Source organism: Triticum aestivum, chromosome 5D (assembly GCF_018294505.1).
Source record: "Triticum aestivum cultivar Chinese Spring chromosome 5D, IWGSC CS RefSeq v2.1, whole genome shotgun sequence".
Lineage (NCBI taxonomy): Eukaryota > Viridiplantae > Streptophyta > Magnoliopsida > Poales > Poaceae > Triticum > Triticum aestivum.
Genome location: NC_057808.1, coordinates 33,674,738 through 33,689,356, shown reverse-complemented (window position 1 = coordinate 33,689,356; position 14,619 = coordinate 33,674,738).

The following is a 14,619-nucleotide window of genomic DNA, read 5'->3' as shown; positions in this document are numbered from 1 at the left end:
CCGTGTCCGCCATATCTTTGGCATAGGCCGCCCTGAGCTGGGCGTGGGTGGCCGCGATCCGGGCTCTGGAGGGCTCCGTCGTGGCAAGGTATGCCGCGTAGGAACGGACGGTTGCTCGAACTCTCTCGGTGATTGCCAGCTCTTTGTCAGGACCCCGGTTCTAAGTCACACCGACCTAGCATGTAACACATCATATCACTTTGCGGCCTCACGCACCGTATTCCCACGGGTGCCACCTTACCTGGCCCGGGACCGTTTGCGCCTTTTGGCTCATGTATATCATAGTATCGCTAGCATCCATATGACAGAGAACCCGGGCCGACATGACTGGTCGTGAATCCAAAGTGGCACTAACTTATAGGAACAGGCATACATGACCCAGCAACGAACGTGTCGGTCATCAACGTATGAACCCAAGTCATAGCAAGCTACAAGGACTTAGAGGAACAACGCATGACATTTCCCCGAAGGGACAGACACAGGAACGAAGAAGGACACATGCCAGCCAACCTAAGTGTTCCGGAGCAGTAGCAAGCTACCATGGCTCAGTGGAAGCACTAGGAGACATTTCCCCATAAGAGACGCTACCAAGAATAAACAACTACATTGTCGGATCCCACACATACCAAGCATTTCAATAACATACACACAATATGCCCGATATGTGCAAATACAACATGGCATCACAACAAAACTATATGACTCAAAGTATTTATTCATTTGGCTCCAAAGAGCCAGATATTACAAACATGGGTCTGATGACCCAGCATTCAAGTCATACAAGCAACAAGCACATGCGGAAGCATAAACATGTCTGAGTACAGACATCTAAAAAGAGAGAAGGCTAGTAAGCCTATATATCTACAAGGCCCTCCAAAGGGTACAAGATCGTAGCTGAGGTAACAAGCTAAACGTCGAAGTCCACGCGGAACTACTAGTGAGACTGAAATCTCTGTGCAAAAACATAAATTAAGCAAACATGAGTACAAATGTACCCAACAAGACTTACATCAGAACTAGCTACATATGCATCGGTATCAACAAAGGGATGGTGGGGTTTAACTGCAGCAAGCTAGCTTTGACCCAGTGGCTATCCTGAACTATGTGTGCAAGTAACTGTTTTGAGGTGGCGCACACGAGTCCACATATTCACAAATCAATACACCACTATGGATCCGCTCCCGTCTCCCTACGAGAACGCCATCCATAGCACTCGCACTTATCCTGCGCATTTTAGAGTATCCACTTTCACTTGTCTATGAACTGTATAGGCAACCCAGAGGTCCTTTACCGCGGACGCGGCTATTCGAATAGATCATTTATAACCCTGCAGGGGTGTACTTCTTCACACATGTTTCCACCACTTAGCGTCTGCACACGACATGTGCTCGGCAGACTTCAAGCGAAAGCCGATGTGGGTGTAGACCATGACCTGACTAACCACACAAGTCCCTAGCCCAGGTTTATCGCCTATTCGGGTTCCATCCGCAGGGAGTCCGGCCGAGGTTTCCACTACGGCCCCGAACGATGTGTGCAGGGTTCCCGAGGCACCAAACGGGCGACTCGGTACACCAGGCCATGTGCCTACCGCATCACAGCCCACCCCTCGGGTCAGCGCTGTGCACGGCCTCCAGCATACTACAAACACCAAAAACTACTTGCTCCTGGACAGAGGACAAGGGGTTAATAAGTCGAGCGGGGTCATATTTCAGGGCCCAACGTGTGGTAGTAGCTGTTCATGGATCACAAACACAGAACTTAGTTCGTGAGGATGGTTTCAATGAGACAACCCACCATGTACTACGACATGGCCTCTCACCGCTACCTTTACCAAATCGTGTTCACACACTTAGCTCTCAACAGTAGGACATGTTCACCACATTCCAATTCATCCCCTATGAATCAGACCTGACTCAACTCTAAGCAGGAGCAGGCATGACAACAAGCATGAATGAGTGGGCACATCAGGGCTCAAACAATTCCTACTCATGCTAGTGGGTTTCATCTATTTACTGTGGCAATGACAAGTCATGCAGAGGAAAGGGGTTCAACTACCGCAGCATGTTACAGTTGAATCATTGCTGTCCTAATGCAGTAAAAGAGAGCAGAAGCGAGAGAGTGGGATTGTATCGGAATGAACTAGGGGGTTTTGCTTGCCTGGCACTTCTGAAGATGATATAGCTCTTCATCGGTGTCATTAATCACATCGTCGGAACAACGTCTACTGAGGGGGAACAACACTGGCAAACAGAGAAGGAACACAATCAATGCAATCCGACAATATGATGCATGATTATGACATGGCAAAATGCTGTGATTTGAGCTAATATAGCTAGCAACAAGTTAAATGAAGTTGGTTTGAACCCAAGGTTCAAATTCAAACTCCATATGTGAAATTCGAATGCCATTTGTTTGATTTGTCCAATTCAGCAACTATAAGTTTTTTAACATGCATAAAAATGGCATAGATGGATAGATTGAAATTTTCGGATAATTTTATATATATAAATTATTTCATTCCGAGCTACAGTTTATTTTCTATGATTTTTAGAAGTTTGTAGCATTTTCTGAAATTCATAAACCTTTCTCTGATTTATTATAATTCCGGAAAAGCTTTACTACATCAGCACTGAGTCATGCCGACGTCAGCTATTCAACAGGGCCGGTCTGGTCAAACCTGACGGCCGGGTCCCACATGTCATAGGCACAACATTAACAGTGATTTAAATAACTCCTAACCGAGCTTATTAGTAGGCCGTGGCCCACTGTCATAGGCTTAGTGTTAAGTTAACAGCGGGGTTAGTGGCTAATCTAATCTGCCACGTCAGCAAATCGGCGTTTAGACACTGGCGCTAATTCGAGGACGCCGGAGTTGCCCTCTCGGCCGTTTCCGGCGACGGGAGCTCGCGTGCACGGCGGGTACAGCGACTAGAGGACATAAACGACAGCGGGGAGAGGGGATAACGACGGCGGTGCTCACAGAGGTCACGAAGAATGCCTCGCTGGGCTCTGGGAAGTCGTGACGGCGATGAACGGCAGTGGCGATCTCGGGCATCCAAGGATGAAGACGACGGCGATGGTGGCTTCACAGGCTGTCCGAGCTCGCACGGCTCGGTGAAGAAGAAGAGGGCGTCTCGTCGGAGCTTTCTAGCACAACGGAAGGATGAGAGGGGCTCGGTGGCCATGGTGAACGGCGACGGTGGCGCTAGGCGGTACTGCGGGGAATAGCAGAGGAGGGGAAGGGGGGTCCAGGGTGAGTGGGGAGCGGGAGAGGAGGCTCCAGGGCGTCTCTGTGGCGTCGCTAGAAAGCCCGGGGGGTGAAGCAGGCAGGGAGGAGCTGGCCTCCTCGGGCGCGCGTGTGTTGTCTTGCCTCTGCCTACTAGCAGAGGTTGAAGACAACCGCTTCGGTCAGGTGGGCTGGGCCGAAGCTGGGCTGCCAGGTGGCTGTGCCAGGTATGGTTTCTGTCTTTGTTTTATATCTGTTTTGTTTTCTTTATTTATTTCTTTGCCACTGATTCCAAATTCAAAACAATTTCAAACCTGTGTCAAACTTTCTGCAAATATTTATGTGGCTTAGATAGACTTTTACAAAGGCACACAAATATTTCAGAGACATCTGAGAATATATTCCATATAATATGAATATAAATTCAAATTCAAATACAATACTGATTTAAATTCATTGCCCGAAATATTCCACAAAAATGTTCACTATTTTTGGTTTGGTCTCAAAGCCTTGCCAAAATTATCAAACATTTATGAAGGCATTTTGGGTTCATTGAATGAGATTTTGGGTTCTTTGCCCTTTATTAGAATAATTTTTTAGCCTTGAATATTCCTCAATTCAGTTTTCTTGAATTTAACATGATGCATGATGCTCACTGATGCAACTAATTACAAGCATTATTCTAGGGCTAGGACAACTCACCCCCACTAAACAAGAATCTCGTCCCGAGATTCAAGACGTGAGGTAAGAAGACAGAGGGGACACAAAGCTAACACCATGTTCTCGATCCAATTGCCATTCTCGAAGATGTTGATTCATTGCATCATATTGATCTTGATGTCTTTGCTTTTGGGATCTTCATCCAACACGACGACAAAAGGAACGGAAAACCCTACAAGAATTGATCTTCTCAAGATCGAGCAACTCACTAAATGAACGTTGAATCATCTCTTGAGCTGAGACACAAAACCCATATCTGGAACGAGGAAAAGTAGCAGATAACGAAGATTCAATTTGGTAGGCAACAACTCCACGCTTGGGTAAAATGATGCATGGGTTTCAAAGTAGTGAGGAGATAATCGCCGTGACTCCATAACGGGGCACCTTGGAGGAGGTGACTCATAGAATTATTCCCTTAAGTGGCAAAAGAATTACTTTTATTATAGAGATCATTGAAACTCTCTATACCAGCCTAAGGCAATTCACAAACGATCGTTTGAAGGAGTTCGAAGAAATGGCCTACTCAGATCGGAAAGGAAACTATGGTTATAGAACAACTCGGCAAACGGGAGGCACATCCCAATTGATACCGAGGATATAACCTAGTGACTGAGCGTGCTCTCAAGAACTTGAGCATTTCCATACTCATCAAGGTCTTACCAACATCTGTGTCGAGGATCCTGGCAACACATCTTACTACCATGATGATTAGCGATGGACAATGCAGATGCAAAGGAAGACAACACTTTCGCAGATTTCACCTTAGCAAGGCCAAGGGAACGAAATCTGGATGATCAATCGAGAGACATTTAACACTCTGCTTCTAATGTTCTCCTTGATGTTCTAGCTACCACTGTCATGCTTAAAAGCATTAACATGGCCATCAAGTATAGGTCGGACTTCGGAAGCACAAAATCCATAAGGAACAACTTCTAGAATAAGTCGCATGAAATCCTCATGGAAAAGATGGACAAATTGCTCATCCAAGATACTACGATAATAGACCTTCCGGCTAGGTGGGTAGGCCAGAACATCAACCTTGTCGGGACCTACATCATAGATCTTGGAAAAGTTCCAACCATCATATCTGCCTAAGATTCAGATCTAGTTCGTAACATGATATTTCAGACAGCATGTCTGGAAAAGAAAGTTTGCAACACAAACCGACGAGATGACGTTGCGAGATTCTCGGGAAATGAACTATGATAGCAAGCTCCAAAACATGAGCTAGTTATGCTACATACATGTGAACACGTTGTCCAAGACAAGCATGACCACATAGAAGACTTACAACAAAACACTACCGAGTTCTAGTGGGGAACCAATAATGAGGATGTCGAAGTCCTTGCATAAGTCATGATTAGCTCTTAAGAAGGAACTTCTTCTCCTTGAACAAATCAATCAGTGGCTTGGTGTGCTAGGGATACATATGGAATGGAGATGATCAGCCTATCAAACCACAGAATACTTCACACATGCATGAATGACTTGGGATGATTCCAGAGGAAGCAAAAATAAACTTTCTCGAATTCACGGCAGCAACTTGCATCGAATGCACGTGAACTTAGAGGAAGTCACTACTTTCATCCAAACACATGCTTCATGAACGGGACACGAAGAAAATGCTTACACAAGTTTCCAAAACTAGGTTGATGTTCATCATGAATCATGGAGAAGATAAGAATGTTGCCGATGGGCTCAACAACAAGTCATCGGGATGACCATATAAATGGTATTCCATTATTATGTGAACAAGGACATAGCATTGGTCAGACCAAAAGATATAATGGTGTATGCTTGAGGAACAACCGCGAGTAAGACAACATTACGAACAACGTTGGTCTGATTTGATTTGATGATATCCTACACTCAAATCAAAATTTGACACGACAATAGATCCAACAACTGATCACGAGGACCAATTGATAAAGATATCACCTTTCTTCAACACACACACAAAAATATATCCCTTGAAATGAACTAAGTTAGGCACGCTTTTATCTTCCAACTCTCCAAGTTGTTGTTTGGCTTAACCAACTAGCTCAGGGGTATCCAACACGGATTCTTGGAGAAGGGGTGGTTTATAGGGAAACCATTTGATCACGAACTCAACGTAATGGCCAGGGGACGACCTGGTGATACTTCCATGAAGATACCCGTAAAATGACGAACCACCGATATGTCTCTAAGCTCGAGAACAATCTTGCTTTTCAGAGCAAGACAATATGATCAAAAGAGGGAGGGATTAGCACAATCCTAACCCATTGATTGAAGAGTGCACTAGAAATATGGACTAGGTAGCATGATCAATCTTAGAATGATGTTTCAGTAATCAACACGCAAAGAATGAAGTTATTGTCCATTAACTACCAAGCAATGGAGTTGCTAGGAGTATTGATTTTACACGTCACAATTCACTTGTCGGTATTCTGGTTACAATAACACGGAGACCGAGAAATGAACAATGATGGCGAGAGGTATCACTGTATCAAGAGTTCATAGGAGGTGGTGCAATTCCCATGACATTCTTGACATAAAGATGGTAATACTTTAGGGTAGAACAGAATCAAAAGCTGGGTTGGCATTTTGATTTGCGGATTACAATTGCTTTGACACAATCCGGGAAATGGATAAGGTACTGGAGTTTGTTTCTCCTAGTCATTCCGAGATAGAATGGCTTGACGGAACACAAGAGTAAAGGGCATCAATGAACACGAATGCACGACTACTCCTGACTATCGGTTGGTAGACGAAGGTCAGAAACAACTAAAGGGGGATGACGGTGTCTTGGACTAGGGGGTACTCACCGCGTCGTCTCCCAACCAGCTGGATCGGGCCGAGCACCCCCATGATGATTCACTGATGGGCCACTTCGGGCAGCCCATACCGAATACAAGGAAGATTCCACAATACTTGGCACACAAGACAAGAACTCGTCTAAACCCTAGGCCTACGGTGCATATATAAACCGAGGCCAGGCTAGTCAATAGATAATCTCATATTCATTACTACAATCTCGTGGTAGATACATGTACTCTGTACTACACCCATATGAAAACAATCAAAAGCAGCATGTAGGGTATTATCTCCTCAAGAGAGCCCGAAGCTAGGTAAAATCCCGTGTCCATGTTACCATCGCTCCAAGACGCCTAGCTTAGGACCCCTACTACGAGATACGCCGGATATATAACCGACATTGGTGCTTTCATTGAGAGCCTGCTAGGTGTCGTCGTGGCGCGATGGGATCTTCAACCGACGCCAATCAGGTGTTATGTTTTCAGTTAAATTTATTTCATGTAAGTTGAAATTATTTGTTAATCATCCCTGCTTGTTCATGTTGTTCTGTTCATAAATTTTAGCCGTGAGGCGGAAGAAATTTCTTCTGTGGTGGAGCAGGGGAACACGCTGATCCGAAGATCAACCTGCGTGTTAGCCGTCTTTTTGTCCAAGATCGAAACGGACTCGGGGATAGACCCTGGCGTCAAAGCAGGCCGGCGTGCGCACGCAGATCACTTCATGTGAGATAGATCGAAAGGACAAAGTGTGGACGTAAAGGCTGAGGAATAAAAAACAATGTGCTCCTCGGTGGCAAGCAGACTTGTACAGGCCGAACACAACCCCACGTGATGATGGCTGCCAAAATCAATATGGAGTACTACTTGTAGTACTAATTGGAGCACTCCTCCCAAGAGTTCCCATCAGTCGACCTTTCATCAGATTTGGCGTTGTCTGCAGCTTTAGCCGGCCTCTCCTGTTACTGCTAGGTGTTACCTCTCTGAATTACTTTCAAACATGTTTTAATCTTTTGAATTAGTGCTTTGGCCAGTGCTATTCCCTGTACGCAGGTTCTCATCGGCGTCGACTTTGGCGCCCCATCACTCCACCGAGCCGATGTCAAACACGCCGTAAAATTTCTTTGGTGGCATCCGTACATGGCATTCGATCTACTGCTGTTAAAGCGGCAACCGACGTGTTGGACCAGCTGGTTTCCCATCTGGTGTTCTGTGGACATAGCATCCATCACTTGATCTGCCCCACAAGTCCGGACTTCGTTAGGGCTTATCGGATCCTGCTGAACCCTGACTCACTCGACGTCTCCCTCTGCGTTCAGGCTATATTTATCAAATTTTCGCTTCAATTAATTATGCACAATTCCTTTTTTCAATCATTATTACAGGGTAGTACTGGTCCGATCAGTTTAGACTTTTTCACCTCGAATTTCAGCGCCTCGCTACTCGAGCAGGAATATCAGGTTCTATCGTTCTAGTTACCTGCACAGTATATATATTAAATACGCATTGGATATTGTTCTGCCGGTTTGCATGATTTTTTCTGTGTATATTTTCTGCCATGGGTCTAAGATTCGGACCGCCCGCGATGGACATGATGGTCTGATTCCAGTCCGGCCAGCGTTTGGCAATTCGGCGGATATTATAACCGCAACTCGGCTAGCTTTTGGCAATTCAGCAGATATTATAACCGCAACTCGGCCAGCAATGCGAATTCGAACTACGTGGTCACCGCATCGCGCCATCATCGTTATTATGCGGATTTCTGACATATGTCGACATCGACCTCGGCGCCCAGGCCAAACTTACTTCACCGTATTATTCACTTCGCATAAATTAATTATGCATTTTCTTTTTCAATTATTATTCCTACTTGCTCGCACTATTCTATGTGTGCAGGTAATCAACTTCGACTGCGTGACGCGGTCAACTCTGTGGGCCGACGTCATCGTCCTGCCTGCACCGATCAAATTGTGGTGTCGCCTCAACGCGCGTCCCTGTGTGAACCAACTTCGACAGGGATCTGTGACCGATGATAGTTCGGCTCAACATGCATCTGAGACCAACGATAGTCTGGCTCAGCTCAGTCACAGGGAGATTTGATCTTTCTTTTTCCTTATTATTTAATTAAGTTTGGAGGACGTGTACACTTTTTATTAATGGTCTCTCTTCCATGTGCTTCCCTGATGCAATTAGCACTACTAGTTGCTGCACGTCCATCAAGATCGGATTCATGCAACAAAGCTATCTTACGCATTCGGCAGCCACCGCGCCGACCGACGCCTCCGCGCAATGAGTTCGGATGATGCCAGGCTGATGTTTTCGCCCCACGCATGCCGACATGCATCAAGATATCCGCGCGGCCACTCCGTCGAACCGACCTCGGCGCCGGGGCCAAGCTTACCTGATTATTCGCTTTGCATACATTAATTATGCATTGTATTTTCTTCCTTTCAATTATTGTTGTTTCTTGCTTGCACTGTTTTGTTTGTGCAGGAAATCGATTTTGACTACGATATATGGTCACCTTGGTGTGCCGACGTTGTCATCCCACTTTTATCGACCGAATTGTGTCGTCAATTCGGTGCACTGCTCGTGCCAACATTAAGCTGATGCTTGATACGCTGACCTGCTTCGTCATGTTAGTGGGGCTGGGGGCTCCACCTCATCACATCAACGACATTGTGTTGCCACTTCGGAGCGCCAAACTCTTCGCTCGGCCACCTCGGGACTAGCCTGGGCGCTGGGACCTTGTCCCGCATCAAGCTCGGACCACGTCATCAACACCAAGAACATTAACCAGCTAAGTCGCTTTCATGCTCAAAAACTTTCAGTTTTTAATTTCGTTCGGTTCGACCAAGCATTATACTTTTTTAGGCAAAAAGTTTTTTGTAAAACTTCCTTATCAAAACTTTGTGTGTGACACACAAATTCAAATACCCCGTTTACTTGGGGGCTTCCTTTATGAAGCCTTTCCTCTTGCATATGATTATACTTGTAAGGCTTCGTTCCTTATTCGTGTATTACACCACAATATGCACCTTGTTGACTTAAGTGTTCCGCAAGCTGGGTTGCCTTGCTCATGTGTTTACCCCTACGTTCCCGATTGTTTGGCTAGGGAGTAAAGGGAGCACCTCTGCGATTGTCACGATCGGGTCATCCGAGCCGGACCTCAGACTGGGTGAAGCCGAAAGCTAGCGCTCTTAATGTTTTCAATCATGGTCGGCACACAACGGAACTCATGAGTACAAAAAATCTATTGGACAAGTCTCATAGTAACAATGAGAAACCGAAGAAAGGTATCGGTGGGGGTACTATTTTCTTCGAAGATGCTTATTACACTTTGTCAGTAATATAGCAAAAGTTCCCTGAGCGCGCTTTGTCTGTTACAGCCTTATGGCCTGATTGCCTGGTTATCAGAAACACCATCGATATTCTCGACAGGTGAAGTACATAACACTTTTTGGCCCTTGACTAAAGAGGGAGAAGCCGACGGTCGGTTAAGACACGTTTAAAGTTCGGGTGAACACAGATATGATATTAGTACTTCGGTACGTACAATCATTACACATAAAATCCTTTTACCCAAAGTCACTTGGGGGCTCTTAAATTAGTATGAGCTGTTTTATAATAAGTGTTCTTCTTCTTAGTGGTTGCAATGTCTTTTTCTATCACTCCTTTTTTCGACGCGGGTGTGTGGTCAATAGCCGAGGAGCCTAATTTCTCTCTCAAAGCCGCTAGAGTTTAGTTTGCTAAACTAGCCTAACGAGAAGTACTCCGCCTTCGGGATAGGAGGTTGAAGCCGTAGGCTGACCCGCTTGAAGTCTTGAGATAGGATGTGTCATGTTAAAGCATGACAGAAGCACCTTTTTTTTCTAAGACCAATTTTCGATTTGGCACCGAACACTTGATCTAGTTCGGACGTCCAGTTTTTACTGAAGTTTTTGGTTTTCCAAGCCTATGGCACTTTTAAACTATTTGTGTGTTTCTAGCATTAGTCTCGTAGTTCAACGCCGGACACCTTTAGAGATTTGGCAAAAACATTCTCGGACATTGCTATATATGCATCAGTTTCGAATTGTGTCTTCGATCAATAGTTGGGTTGCCCGGCTCTTGTGCTTGCCTCCTACGTTCCGCTTTGTTCGGCTAGGTGTGCAAAGGGAGAACCGCTGCGATGTGCTTCCAGCTCGCATGGTTAAGCACCTCAGTGGAGAAAGCCAAAAACTGAGTGCCACAATAAGCGTAAACTGGTCAGCGATCCAATGACTGTGTTAAACTATAACATTGATGGAGGTCACCCCATGTAAAACGATGGGCCATTCATAACGTTGGCCGAAGTGTTAACAACTTGACCTTGGCTGTCGCCGAACACTAACCGGGGGCTAGTAGCTAGCCTCCCAACTTTAAGCTCCTATGACTAAGTGAAAGTTATAAAGCCCGCATATCTGATTTCCTCATTTCCGCTAACACAACCGCCTTCGGGCACCGAGACGTTAGCTAAGGGTTGTTTTGTTACTGCGAAAACACCCTGCGTAGCATCTACAAGGGGGTGGAAGCCGATGATGGGTCACTTTCAACTGATAAACGGTCACAACGGAGTCAAAATAAACATATCATCGGTGTTTTTATTTAATATACGAGGGCTGCCTTCCACAATCATCGTTATAAAGCCATAAATACACATCAATTTGACTTAAGATTTTGGCCAAGCTGGGTTGCCTGGCTCCTGTGCTTACCCCTACGTTCCCGATTGTTCGGCTAGGCGATAAAGGGAGCACCTCTGTGATTGTTACTACCGGGTTATCTGAGTTAGTACCTCAGACTGGGTGAAGCCGAAAGCTAGCGATCTTAAAGGATATAATTGGTCGGCAATGATAGAAGTGCAAATTTTGGTTTATTAATACCATAGAGTTCGAGAACTTTTCCCGAACTAAATCCTCAATATTTTTTTCCTCCCACAATGATCGGAGGTGAGGTTTCATGATCATGATCAGCATGACAACCCAAAGAAAGGACCCGATAGCGGGATTATTTTCTTTGGAAAATGTTTTATATCTTTCTGTGTACCTTTGTTTATAAAACCGTATGGCCGGATTGCCTTGTTTTCCATAAATCTTTGCCCTTATAAACGACTGTATAAAGTAGGAAAACACTCCTCGGCTACTGGCCGAAGAGGTCGAAGCCGATGGTCGGTCAACAAAGTTTTGTACAATGCGGATCCGAGCATTAATGATGTAGAGTACTTGGATACATACAATCATTACTCATAATTTGTGATTTTACTCCGGATATCGATCCTTAATCCGGCCTACTGTGCCCGCATTAAGGCTCGGGGGCTACTGGGCTTCGGGCTTATCATTTACAAATATTAAAGGGGCACATCGATCCCCTGATCTGCATTGCCTATTCTATACAGAAAATTCAGAGTGCTCAATGTTCGGCTTGACCGAACTATGGGAAAATGCGTCTTCGGACAACAATATGTACCAACTGGGACTTATCCGGCATCAAGCTAATATATTACGGCGGCTTCTCAAAACCCTCTCTCAAGGGCCCGTCCGCCGATCATTATCTCCTCCAATGTGCATCTCGGATTTTAGGCCGATACACACCTTGAGGGCTACTAGCTATATATCTTGTCAGTAAATAAATTGCATCAATCGGAAATAAAATCCGCAAACAATCAGCCCGACCCCGAGGTGGTGCATCACCTCGGAAGCAGTCGGGCGTAAAGCTCGGTTGTGAGCAGCTGGCTCCATAGAGAACTTTTCAGCGTTAAGCTCGGATAACCTCCTTCAAACATTTTCAACCCAAGGTGATCTATGACACCTCAAATTTAGTCCGGCGTTGGAGCTTGGATACAGTCCGGCATTGGAGCTCAGATACAGTCCAGCGTTGGTGCTCGGCTGCAAAAGGTACCTCGAATGCAGTCCGGCGTTGGGGCTCGGATGCAAAAGGACACCGTCGCACGGCCTTCAAACCCAAGATGTGGCACAGTGGAACTCTCAATGAAGGCATTGATAAAAGCCGAGAATTTAAAGGGGCTCCTCGGATACCCGACGTGTAAACTCTTCGGATTCACTTCGGCGATCCTCAAGATCGAAGATAAGAAGATTTGTTGAACCAGTCTTCAAGACCGACGACCGAAGATGAAGAACAGTTCGAAAGAATCGAGGAGCGCCCCCAACTTGAACACCGGTTCAGGGGGCTATTGATGGTGTCCTGGACTAGGGGGTACTCACCGCGTCGTCTCTCGACCAGCTGGATCGGGCCGAGCACCCCCATGATGATTCACTAATGGGCCACTTCGGGCAGCCCATGCCGAATACAAGGAAGATTCCACAAGACTTGGCGCATAAGACAAGGACTCCTCTAAACCCTAGGCCTACGGTGCATATATAAACCGAGGCCAAGCTAGTCAATAGATAATCTCATATTCATTACTACAATCTCGTGGTAGATACATGTACTCTGTACTACACCCATATGAAAACAATCAAAAGTAGCATGTAGGGTATTATCTCCTCGAGAGAGCCCGAAGCTGGGTAAAATCCCGTGTCCATGTTGCCATCGCTCCAAGACGCCTAGCTTAGGACCCCTACTACGAGATACGCCGGATATAGAACCGACATGGGACAACTCAAAGGAACATATGATTTTCCGAGTTGTAGATGCATAGATTGGTATGTCGAACAAATTCAACATGTTTCTTCCGGATAACCCATGCAGAAAAGTAGGATTGGCAGAGTCGCAATATAGAATGGGGAACTCATCGAGAGCACTCTTGTTGTGATCTTTTGGTTCAAAGAACTTCTGCCATAAGTAGTTCATGGTATTTGGAAGAAGGATATACCACGGACCTCGAGGACTATCGCAAAGGTTACTAATATCATAAAGGAACTAGCAAACACTACCAACATGAATGAGTAGAGTGAATCTCGAGTTCAAGAACCCAGGAAAGGAATGCCTACTAACTAAATGGCATCACGAGATGCTTTCGAGAATGATGGCCAAAATCATCACACTGGGAATACAAATCAGAGCTAGATTATTGGGTGGTTCTCTAAGACACATAGGGTCATAATAATAGCTTCAACATATATGTCGAGGCAATGGAGTACCTCAACTCAGCAATTGGTGTGGTTAATCTGGCCTAAAAGGACATCGGGGACAATAGGAAAAGATGTGAAAATGCATCAGATTATTTAGAAACCTGGGATGACTCGGACAACATATGGCTGTAAATGCTCAAAAAGATTTGAGAAATCCTGCGAAATGGTGGCATAACCACTTAACATCACAATATCAAGGTTCTGAGATCAACTGTCAACACACATAAGTAGTAGGAACTGAACTGGGGCTTGAAACCATCATTCCTATAAGTCTACGGATTAGTAACACGTGATCCTGATAGAAAGAAGAGAAAGCCTAGTTCTTATTCCCCGTAGAAGAGAAGAGGATAACTCAGATCAGAAGGGCATAAGGTAAAGGAGTAAAAAGAGCCTTACGTTCCCTTCCACAATCAATTCCCTTATATAGCTAAAGCATTTCTAGACTCAATTTCGACCAATTTGACTTGGTACTCCTATAGGCAGCCAGGCTCTGATACCAGAGTTGTCAGGACCCCGATCCTAAGTCACACCGACCTAGCATGTAACACATCATATCACTTTGCGGCCTCACGCACGGTATTCCCACGGGTGCCACCTTACCTGGCCCGGGACCGTTTGCGCCTTTTGGCTCATGTATATGATAGTGTCGCTAGCACCCATATGATAGAGAACCTGGGCCTACATGACTAGTCGTGAATCCAAAGTGTCACTAACTTACAGGGACAGGCATACATGACCCAGCAACGAACGTGTCGGTCATCAACGTATGAAC